Here is a 12,308-nt window from a genome sequence, read left to right on the forward strand (position 1 = left end):
ACAGAAAGTGCTTTAGAGGATTTTAAAATCTTTAAAATGTATATGAAAAAAAAATCTATTTTTTATTTCTCTTCCTATCTGCTGTTTTCAAAAAACAGCAGCCCTCGGTGGCTTTAGTCAAGTCATTGACTACCAACAAATACATCCATTCAATCATTCATTCATTAGCTCCTTCATTGAATTACACTGTAGTCGTCCAGCCACAACAAACGAAGCAGAAAGATAAAATTCATCCAGCCCACCTCATGTCTTTCAGACCTGAATGGACTTGAGGGTTTGTATTAGTTTGTGTACATAAATGTGAAAATTGGCAAAGGTTTATGAGGGTGTGTGTATGTTTGAATTAAGTGTAAATTGATTTAGAAAACCCCCATGTTTTTGTCTGAGCTGTCTTCTCCCAAATAACCCCATAGTCGCCCAGAAATCACAAAGATCAGCTGCAGTGAAAGCATGAGTCACTAGTTAATATCCCAACAGGATAAAACATCAAATTTTAGGTTCCTTCACCACGAGTCCTCAAAGTAATGACTATTTTTTTATTGGCAAAAGGGGGAGAAGAAGTGGGGTCTGTATCCAGCATCATTATCTAGTGCCTCCACCCGTGCATCCGTCGACATATCAGGTTAGGCCTTCTCACAGTTTAATGCTGCTACACATGGGGACTTGGAGAAAAGAAAGAGAAGAAAAAAAAAATACGCGAAAGGGGAAAAAGTGACTTTTCTTTGCATGCAGAAGTGATAATTACACTGATCTTTTTTCTATTATTGGAAGACAAAAACAAAAAAAAGAAACAGGTGCTGTGGGAATGAAGGTTAACAACATGCATGAATTTGTGAAGAAAAAAATAAACAATGCTGCTTTTTCGTTGGATAGGTTTTCGTAATTTTTTTATTTTTTTAAAATTTTTCCTCAATGTTAGAACAACAGTGTCCCGCTAAAGTATTACGACGCAAAAAACAAACAAACAACCAAAACAGATGAAGTTAAGTGTGGACTCGCGTCTTGCTCAGCACTGAACATTCCTGTTGTGTGACAATGAAGATGATGATGATGATGATGATGAGCAAAGACTCTCCCCTCCACTCCTCCCCCCCTCCCCGTGACTCTCAAGGACCCAGACAGCCCTTCGAACTGTTAAGCCACCCTCCCTCCTCCTCCTCCTCCTCCTCCTCCTCCTCCTCCTCCTGGCCTAAACGCCAACCGGGGCTTGCGTGGACGTAGTACTCTGGCGGGGAACTAACCGACCGGTGGATTTACACATCTGTCCGTCGAACTTGGGAGAAGCATCCGGTCCGTCTCTTCATCCCGTCTGTCCGTCTGTCTGATCGATCGACCACCCTACCACTATTGCACTCCCAGAGATTGCAGTGAGAGATTACCTTTTTTTGGTGAACCTCATCTTTTTTTTAAGTGGCCTTACCTTTCACTAAAAAAATGAGACACTTGGGGACAATGGGGGCGGGAATTGTTTTTTTTTGTTGTTGTTGTTTTATTTTGGTTGTTAAAAAACTTTCTGTGTGCATCGTCGTCCGACTTGTTGTCATCAAGGCGCCATTTTTCGTCACTGAGGACACTGGGAATCTGTCGTTTAGTGCTTTTTAGCTGGTGGAGTCTCTATTATGTCAAGGCTTCTGTGCCTTAAAAAAATGTTGCCCTTGCTGTGTCAGTGTCAGATTTAAGCTTGTTTTTTTTTTTCATTGGTCGATACACAGGGCTGCAGTATTGGCAGCCGCGGGAGTCGTAGATTTTTAGGGGTGAAGCTTGTTTGAGCGAATCGAATACCATTCAAAAAAAAAAAGTTGGTGTTGTTCCTCAAATGCTGCCTTCGTCCCAGTTCTTCATTGTGTCGCCATGCTTGTTGGTCTCCGTTTGTCCGAAACCCTCACGTCCCTCTCAACTCAGTCCTCCCACCAACAAGCTGCAAAGGGTTACAAATCTGTGTACCGTATGCTAACTGGGAAAGTTTACACCACAGTACTTAGACGGCAAGAAATCAGCCCTGAATAAGAAAAAGTCCTCTGAGGACTCCAGACTACATGCACTTCCTGTTTCCTTGGATACAACATTATTAACGGACGATTTATACCCCTGCCCCTCCCAAATTTTATTTAATTTTGTTTTGTATATGTATGAACTATACTCTGTGTGTGCCTCACTTCTGTGTGAAACTCGAAAAAGATGAAACAAAACAAAAAAGATGACAAAAGCATTACAGAGAGGATTATAAAAAAAAAAACAGTATGTTGGTGGAATTCTGATCACGTCATTTAAGTTGCCTGTTCTTTCTTGTAGCCAACTATTGAAAATAACAGGATTCAAGAATACAATTTACAATGTTCTAGCTCTAGACCGGTGTAGCACATGTGTGACTGTATTAATTTATGAAACCAAAATGGTAACTGTGAATTATGTATTTCTTTGTGCATTTTCTTTTTTTTTTTTAAAGCGGGGGAGAAGTTTGTCGGGACATAGCAGCAGCTGCTGATGCTCGTGTCTGTTAAAAACTTTTTTTTTTTTGGTGGAATATAACGGGAACAAAACATGTTTCCGATAAAAATGATTAAAAAAAAATGACAAAAAATGAAAAAAATGTTAAAAAATGAAAAAAATATATGAATATATTTTTTTTCTTAAGCAATACATTTCAGTGTGACTTGTGATAGAACATTTTCTTTTTTTAGGTAATAAATAAATAAAAAACAAAATGAGTACGTCAGGTCGTCTCCATGAGTGTTCATTACTCGCCCGTTCAATAACATTGAGTGAAAGCTGCTATTCAGGATAATATTTCATGTGAGAATCTATTGCATGAGGTAACATGATATGAGTGGCATATGAAAAACTAGAGAAGCACGGAATTGCATTGGTGAAATATTGCCTTTCTCTATATCAAAAGCTAATGTAATTGATGATTGGACTGAACCATCTCGGGCTGGCTCAGGGCCTACAAATGGATTATTATGAGCCTACTGGGTAGAGGCCCAAGGGGGACCAAGGGGTCTGGGGGCCGCTAAGCCAGAAACAAAAGACAAAGGAAAAAGCCAAAGAGCTCCAATCAAATATATATTTTCCTCCATAATACATCTGCACTGAAGGTTCAGGTGCAATTTCCAACCAACTACATCCGTTTAGACATTTGTTTAACCTGCAAAATGTGACTGAAAAGACCCAGAGACCGTGGGTTTCTGTGTGAGAGAAGAGGGTGAACGGAGGGGGTGGGGGCAGTTCATTGAGGGCAGCTCAAGATGAGACGGAATATGGAAGTGGAGTGACAGATTGTAGAAGGAGAAAGAGCCGTGCCTCATGCGTAGCCCTCTGCTTCCTGACACATGTACTTACAGCAAAAGGTGCTTTTTTTTCTTCTTCTTCTTCTTTTTTTTTTCTGAAGCGGCACTCGTAGCTCCCGGCTTCTGTAACCGGCGAAGCTGAGAACGGGGCTCGACTCGGAGCATCGAGAAAAAATAGTATCTGAACATGAAAGAGCGCGGCTACTGTACGTCAAAGCACGGCTCAGGCTGCACTTCATAGTCTACATGGACATATTTCATATCTAATCGTTGCAACAAAAAAAAGAAAGGATATGTTCATATTTCTGGTGATACCACATTGAAAAGCAACGTGTTCCACTCTGATAACGGCCAAGGACTGGAAGCGTGTCCCTTGGCCCTTTTGAATTCTCATGCCTGGCCTTCCTCTTTCTGCAGACATGGTTCTGGTAATGAAAGCCTCCTACACAGTGGCCTTCTGCACATAAGCAAACACGCCTCCTCTCTGGCGGGAGCCTGTGGTGAACTCAGGGCCAGCGAGGTTTGATAAGGGAGGCAAGATGAAAGGTGGTATTATCGATGAGATGTCATTGATTGGCTCACCAATAGCCGATGGTCATGCTTTTACCAGAAACCACACGGGTCGATAGAGGAACCTGCTAAATATGGGTTAAAGTACGCTGTTTTATCAGATTTACATCCCAGTGAGTCAAAACCAAACTCTTTGAAGTTAAAATATGTCACTTTTTGTCATTGAACCCGGTGTAAAGTTGGGACTCAGCTTCTGTTAAAAGCCACCACCATTACTTTGAACACTGAGAGCTTTTTTGGCATTGAGCTCTGGAGTGGAATCTCAACACAGATATGGATGAAATGTGAAGGTTAAACGTTAATATTCTGAAGAGTCAAACACAGATTGGGATCTAGAAGGAACCAGACTTAAAATATTTGTAGAATACGAAGAGAACTGTGCTCCATTAATTCCTCCACAGAGATGTGTTTTGATCGCTTGGTGGAAACTTGAACACATCTTGAGATGCAGCTCTGAACTAGCTACCGATGGGGAAGGTGCTCGCTGTGCTAGTTTAGCGTTAGCCAGAGCAAGCAACATTTCAGTAACTCGTCAATATTTTACTTTGGAAAATCTGTCAAACTAGATGATAAAAGAAAGTTCCATGGCATTCAAAGTCTGTATATATTTGTTCATGTTTTTAACAAAGGGATGAACCTTTTGTTTTTTTGCACACTGGTATAGGATCGGTACTCGGCATCGGCCGATACACAAGTTTAGGAATTGAAATTGATATCGGGAAGGAATAAATTGTATTGGAACATCTCTAGTAAGGACAACTTGTGAGACTTAGCCACATAGCTTGGCTTTAAGGTTATTTTTGTAACCAACGAGGAAAAGGATAAATAGAGCTTTGAGTTTAGTGTTTTTATTCCTTGCATAAACTAAGTTGCCCATGTTCAATGTAACGGAGGAACCTGTGCAACAGTGTGACCTATTAAACTCATTAATCGGATAAAGTCAGTGTTGGTATTAATATTTTCATTGAATTCGTGGATGATACGAAAATTATTTAATTTTATTTAATTTAGGGGTATGAATGTTCAATTTCTCTCTTAACGTTTGAAAATTGAAAACCAAAAACAAAGAAGTCGGGAAATGAGAACGAACTAATTTACGTATCCTTGTTTGGGGAGGTTTCTCCTTGAATTGTCAGTTAGGCGAGACTCAAACAAAACAAACCGCAAGTGAGATTGTTGACATATATCTACAGTGAATAATGCAGGTGCACCCAGACAGACCGCTCTTTTACTGATTCTGTTTGCTGGAACAGCTTCACATGTTACTGGATACAACATGAGCAAGAAGTGCAGCTGATAAATGTTGTCACGGCCTTCCAGTCATTCTGCAACCATCGAGAGCCTCTTCTGAGAAGTCGCTGCCTATTTCTGACTGCAGCAGTCTCAGCCTCCACACTTATACGCTGCTTCTCTGCAAGCTTGCCGTCTGTGGATGTAACTGCCTTTAGAGCCAGAAAAGAACAGAAACAGAGAGAGAGAGAGAGAGAGAGAGAGAGAGAGAGAGAGGCTCAGCTGCCACCGCAAACTGAAACCCTGTGGCTCTAGGATCGAGAGGAGTTCCGCAGAGTTGGGGTTTCACACGTCGTTGTGTGATCTAAGATAAGACACACTCAGCTGTATCCTTCCTTCACTTAAAAATACTCACACGCACACACACACACACACACACAAAACGCAAGCAAGCAAGCTTAACGGAAAAATAATCCAGGATGTCTCGCTGCACGAAAGCGAGTATCGTATGCCTTGTTGTAATTATGAAAGTTCACAGCATATATGTGTTCTTATCTGCGTCTGTGTGTGTGTGTGTGTGTGTGTGTAGGAGCCGTGCTTGTACTTTCATGCCTTGTTTCAACACCACTGATAAATAAAAAAGGTATTTTCTGAAAGAAGTGGAAGAGAATGTAAAGATATGAATCTCACTATGGATCACAGGGACAGATCTGTGATATTAACACTTGAGGGTGATAAAGAAATAGTTTCTAGGAAATGCTTTTTAACGCTTTCTTGCGGAGCGTTAGATGAGAAGATGGATTACACTCGCATACATGTGTGCTAAATGTAGAGCTACAGCCAGGAGGTGGTTAGCGTAGCTTAGCATAAAACACTGGTAACAGTGGGAAACAGCTAGCCTGGCTCTGTCCAAAGTAAGAAAATCAGCCTCCAGGGATGAGAAGATATAGGATTGTATTGCAGTTCGAAATAAAAAAAAAAACCACTCATCATTAATTGATTGAGGTGAATTTTCGTTATCGGGATTATTGTGAGAATCGTCACGAGTGTCTTGAAAATAGCTGTACAGCTCGCAATCATGGTAGAGAAGTGAAAGAAAAAAATAAAGAAATGATCATGAACAGTCTCACACAATGCTGCAATTTTTTTTATCTTTGATTTATGCAGGAGGATCTTATCATTTATGATAACCTTATTTAAGATTGTTTCATTGTTTTTTTCCACAAAATGAAAAGATGCGTGTCTTATCTAGGAAGCAAAAAAAAAAATGTGTTTGTCATAAAAAAATGTGATTCCAGTATATTTTAGTGCCATTTGAGGAATCTTGAGTATATTTTGATGATTATCTGGATAATATTGTGAATCACAATTATTTTGGGGAATGATAATAATGACTAATGCCTACTTCTGGTAGCCGTAAAGCTCACCAATTAACTCATTATATCTAATTTGTCCTTTTCCAAGAAGGCTCAAGTATAATAAGGCTAATCATTTTTCTTGTCAATCTTTTTTCCAAATTGTTACTGTTCTTTTTAAGAAATGTCTATCTGTTAACTTCTCTGCATCGTACAATCATCTATGGAGACACACTGTTTGGGGCTTTAGCTGCTCTTTGCCTCTAAACATGTGTGTAAGACGGATTTAGACTGAAAAAATCACCAAGAGACTAACAGGAGACGCAGCCATTAAATGAAACCATTTGTAGGCAAAAAAATCAAAACCCTCTTTCTACATCTGTTTTCATGCATTTTGCCCTTTTGTTTAAGCACATGCTTTTTATCACTTTTACATGAGGACAACAACCTGATGAAAGCCCCATCTGTACTAGGGAGTAATCAAGCACACACACATTGAAGATGCATTTTCTTCAGGTCAGGGCATGAACATCAGAGCTCGGCCTCGCGGCCTCTTCCTCTGCTGGACCCGGGGCTGTTTGCACGGTCAGCAGGGACCTTGTTGTCTTTTGTCTATTTTTGTTTATTCCCTGCACAGTTGAAAGAGAAGAATGGCTCTCTGTTTGAAACATTACCTGATGGATATTTATGCAGCTGTGAGGCTGTGAAGAGGACCTTTGATATCTTATTCAGGCTCCACACACACACACACACACACACACACAAGTCCTCTGTGAAACCCTGAACAAGTCGTCAGTGGGCCACTGCAGGACAAGTGAACACACACATGCGCACACTACACTCTCGAAGATGCTCAGCTGTCCGTCCCCATCACAGCGGGGCCGACCTCGGAGCTTGACCCCGTGACCCCGGGGAAAATGGCTCGGAGGTCATGGTTAAAATAAACCCTAGAAGCCGGGTAAACAGGATGTGTAAACCCACCCGGACATATGGCGTTCACTAATCAAACACCACTGATCTGGGAGAAGAAAGGAAATGGAAATCACAGTATTAGTACTGTAACATATAAATGAATCAAGCTGCTTAGCAACAAAAAAAGAGCTTTTGGAGTTGAGAGAGTGTTTTTCTCATCAAATGTATTTATTTTGAGAAGGATTTGTAAATGACAAAGTACAAACAGGGAGTAGCGTTCTCTGTCACCAATCACAGAAAACATACAGTATATTGTGCCTCCTATTACTGCCTTTGTTCATGTCGGGATCGCTAGTATGTTTGTATATTTGATATATTACTATTAATTTAGCAATTATGTTTATCTTGTAAAGTGAGTAAGGTTTGATAATCAGACTGAATTGTCATTTTTGTTCACTTCATTCATGCCTGCCAACATTGTGCTCATGTTAGATGATTTATTGTTGGGAACAAATGTATTTTGTTTTCTAATCAATCAGAAGAGGGGAGGTATCCTTCCTGCCGGCGTCCTTGACAGTTGACATGAAAACTGTGGCAGTGGTTGCTAGGAGCAGTTAACCTTTCATACAATGATTTAAAAAAAGAGAAAACCATCAAGCTGCTTCTATCTCATCCACACTTCTCCATTTCTGTCACCGTTATTCTAACTTCATTATTTCAAACAGTATTAAGTTTGAGCTTCAAAGTTCATTCTTGACTTTGGAAACAACAGGTGACCAAACAATGCCACTGCCAGGTGCAGCTCTGCTCCACTCAACTGGACAATTTTTTTTGGTAACAGGTCATTTTCTCTATTCCTTTTCTACGACAGATAATACTCCCTTAGTTTGGACGGAATGCTCAGCTGATCGTCGTAGCAACGCCACGTGAGACTGCCTTGACATCATCTTCAACATGACGCTCCCTGAATCCTTCTATCCCAACCAAAAAAAGGAAAGTTTGCAGTTGTATGCCGTAGTGTACGGTGTAGATTTGTGGGCTGAGACTTTTTAAATATCTGGGTCAAATTATTTTGAAAATTGATGAGCCTGACTATTTAAAAATTGTGCGTGTTTGTGCAGGATGTCCCGTGTCATACTAGTGACGATCTCTCTGACCAATCAGTGGTCTGAAGTGTTTTAACTCCAACTTTTAGTATCTGCTCGGCTCGTTTGGAACCTCGACCAAGGTGAAACTTAAAAAAGTACCAGGTATCAGGTACTATCCCTTACTTTTGATTAAATATACACGGCTTTGGTAGCTTTTTGATCACATGACATGAACTAGACCAGCAGGAGGAAATGGTCCAGCTTTTATGGTATCGTTGATTAAAGTATTTAAGGAAATGTCACTGGGAAACTCCATTTGTTGAGGAAGAGCATGCAATATGATCAAAAGCTCCAGAACAGCTACTTAACAGACCTTGAGATATATTTTCTTTGAATTTTAAGCTATTCTGAGTGTTTTTTTTTATAAAATAGAAATTGAATTCGGTCTGTAAATAATTTGTGATAATAGAAAATAATATATAACATTAGTTATTATAATTCTGGACCACTATTGTAACACTGTACTGTCCCTTTGTGCTGACCTCTGCACTTTATGTGTTGCTGTTACTCACAGTTTTAGCACTTGGGAGGTTTTTGTCAACTGTCATATGTCAAACGCTCTTTTTGTTGGTGTTCTCCACCTCCAAATCTCTCTCTCTCTCTCTCTCTCTCTCTCTCTCTCTCTCTCCTTCCTCTGAGAAGAAGATCAGGTACCTTTCAACAGTTGCTCCTGTGACCTTTAGCAGCTGTGGGGGTGAAATTTGCTGAGCTTACTTCACCTCATCCTAGTTCTCTCACACTTCGCTGCATCTCTCTCCCCGTCTCACAAACGAACACCCACCTCCCACTCCGCCCGCCTGATTTACAGAGCTGCCATCTCGCAAAAAATTCACAATCTTTGTGTGTTTTACAACCTTGTAGCTTTGCATGAAAGTAACTGTTGCCTGAATGACACTTAAGGAAAGAAGTATACTAACATCCATGCTATGCTATTATCTGTTAATCTGCCCTGGACAGCCCTCTGTAGCACATGACACCTGGCACAAACGAGCCCTGACAGTACAGGGATCAACCCTGTCTGATATATAATTATAAAGTACAGCCTGCTGTGGCAGCACACAGTAACCATGCTGGGCTGTTAACGCCCCAACTGGCCTGGACAGTCCAACATTAGCTAAACCTGGTCTCATCTATACATTAACAAGGCACAGTTGGAAGTCTCCACAGACGCACCTACAGTAGATGCTCAGGCTTATTGGCCTAATTAGGGCCGCCGTCTGTGTTAATTGCGAGAGGCGTAGCGTTTCCGCACCGTGCTGACCGTGCTACTTGTACAAACGATGGGATTTCCTCTCGCTAAGCGCTCAATGAAAAGGGCAGACCAGCGGTTTTGGACGCCCTCCAACAGGTATGGAGCCGGAGTAAGAAGGGCGTGAGGGCAGGAGGGAGGGAGATAAAGGACGGCTGCAAGGCAGATTAATGCACTTCTTCTTTTTTTTTTTGCATCCTCCCTCCAGGCCCCACTTATTCAGCGACCCTACCATCCTTCCCTCCACCCTCCCCATAAGTGAATGTGGCTCTGTGAGTTATGGAATGGCTTAACAGTGCGCCGAAACAGCTGAGGTCATGGATACAGGCGGAGCGCACCAGCGGCACTGAATGTAAATGAGTTGGCCTTTCTCCAGCCAGGAGCTGAGCCCAAGTCTTGCCTTCACGCTTCCCTCCGAGACACCAGGCAGGACGGGGAATCCTGCTAATTCGCCCAAAGTATGTGGGACATTAGTCAGTGTTTTTTTAGAAAAGGAGAGGGATCCTTTTGAAGGAGCCAAACTGTTAGCTCCTAAACATGAAAGACTAAACATTTTGACAGCCATGTCTCTCTCTTGTCAGTCTCGGGGCTCTCTCAGTCTTTCCCCCTCTATTCTTGTTGAGCACGTAACCAGGAAACACCCGTTGAATGCGTGGGCTCGACATAGTTTCCACTGAGAAAAAGGTTAATTTGAAAACCTCCCCCAAGAGAGAGACAAACTCGACTGCAAGAAGGACAAAAAAAATAAAAAAGAACAGCTCTGCTAATGGTTGTTTGTTGAACGCTGGCTTGTTAGCGACAGAAAAGTAGCTTGCTCTCATGCTGCAGAGCGTCGTGCAAAAGCACCCGGCATAATTAACATTAAGATCAAATAACAGACTCCAACATAACCTGCTTTGTGCTTTATCCTTTTGTTCCACACTCCCTTGAAATCCCATGTCAAGTAGCATCCACATTTACATTCCATTTAACTGTAAGTGGAGATAATTGTGTGCAAATGGGTGAAGTTACAAATGCCTGATAGGAGCAAAGTACAAGGCTGTGTGTGTGTGTGTGTGTGTGTGTGTGCATGTGCGTGTGTGTGCAGAAGCTTGTGCATGTACATGTGTACCGACTGTGTGTGAATACTGTTAATGGTGTTTGTTTGACTTTGGGGGAAGCCCTGTGCCCCGTTGTTCATAAAACCCCATATATGGTAATGTAAACACACAGCGCTTCGTAACTCCTCCGGAGCGTGCACACACAAAAAAAATGAATGAACACAGGAAGACCCACTCTGGCAGGAAGTGGCAGCTGCTGCCATGGTAACAAACTGAAACCTGAAGCAGTGAGAAAGAGAGAGAGAGAGAGAGAAGAGAGACTCGCCTTTTTCACTGCCTTGACGTCATTTCTAGTACGCCGGGGCTAAAAAGGCAGCAGCTGCAGAGCAAACAAAGATACAGGGAAGTTTCGAGTGCTTGCAACAACAAAAAAAAAGAATGATGAGCGATAAGTATTTTGCCAATGTTTTTTTAAAGGAAATGATTGCACTGGAAAATCCCCATATGTTCACCACTATCAAGGACAGTGATATAAAAAGCAGCACTGACAGCATTAACAATAACAATAGCATATTAACAAAAGTGTGACTGATGAATATGCAAATGTCCTCTGTGCTAATGCCAAGTTAGCAATATGGTCGCAACACATTTTTCAAAAACTCCAGCAGTGTCTCTTTTACAGCTCGGCGGTGTGTGAAACGCGTGGAGTTTCATTGTTGACACAAACCACTGGTTTAGAAAAAGCTGTGCTTCTCAGTTCTGGCTGAGAATGCAAACCAGTATGATGCCAGCGCAGGATTTTTGGGAGGGAATTATGGGAGCAATCAGATCATTTTTTTGTTAAATGATGTTGTTGTGTGTGTTTGGCTTCGAAGGACGAAATGCGACGGAACAAAGCAATTATCACCACCAGCTGGAAGGGTGCTGAAGATGGTGCAAACTGGGAAATGGAGGAGGACTGCGGGCGTGCATGCATTAGGGATGGAGCAATATAAAAATGCCAGAAGCGTGCATCTCATGCTGTCAATTATTTTAGGTCATGGCTCATGTCGTAGCCCCTGATGCCTTCAGGGCTGAAGCAGCTAACTTACACCTTTAACTAACTCTGCAGGAAAGCTTTCCCAAAATAATTTACAGCAAGTTTTAGAAAGTAGCTTTTTCTTCCCTCCACTAAACATGTTTAGCTTCTATAAGTCAACGCTGACCCATTTAGTTTGTTAACAATTATAAAACGTCACAGAATTGAGTGAAGAGTATGAATTGGGGACATTTCGCCGACTGCCTGAGCCGGTGATTTGTTCCTCAGTCAAAGAGCAAAGTGTCCTGGGCCGAGAGAACGACTCCCCCGTGGCCTCTCCCTCGCCTTCCCACCCCCTCGCCGCCTAATTAAAAATAAAAAACAACTCTGCATCCATCCACACAGATTTATCCAGCTCCGTCTCCTCCACAGTCCCTCACTCATTAGCCTCATCCTTTGCAATTAGCCGTCGTTGCTGCAAACTAGAATTGAGGTTTTT

Source organism: Anoplopoma fimbria, chromosome 8 (assembly GCF_027596085.1).
Source record: "Anoplopoma fimbria isolate UVic2021 breed Golden Eagle Sablefish chromosome 8, Afim_UVic_2022, whole genome shotgun sequence".
Lineage (NCBI taxonomy): Eukaryota > Metazoa > Chordata > Actinopteri > Perciformes > Anoplopomatidae > Anoplopoma > Anoplopoma fimbria.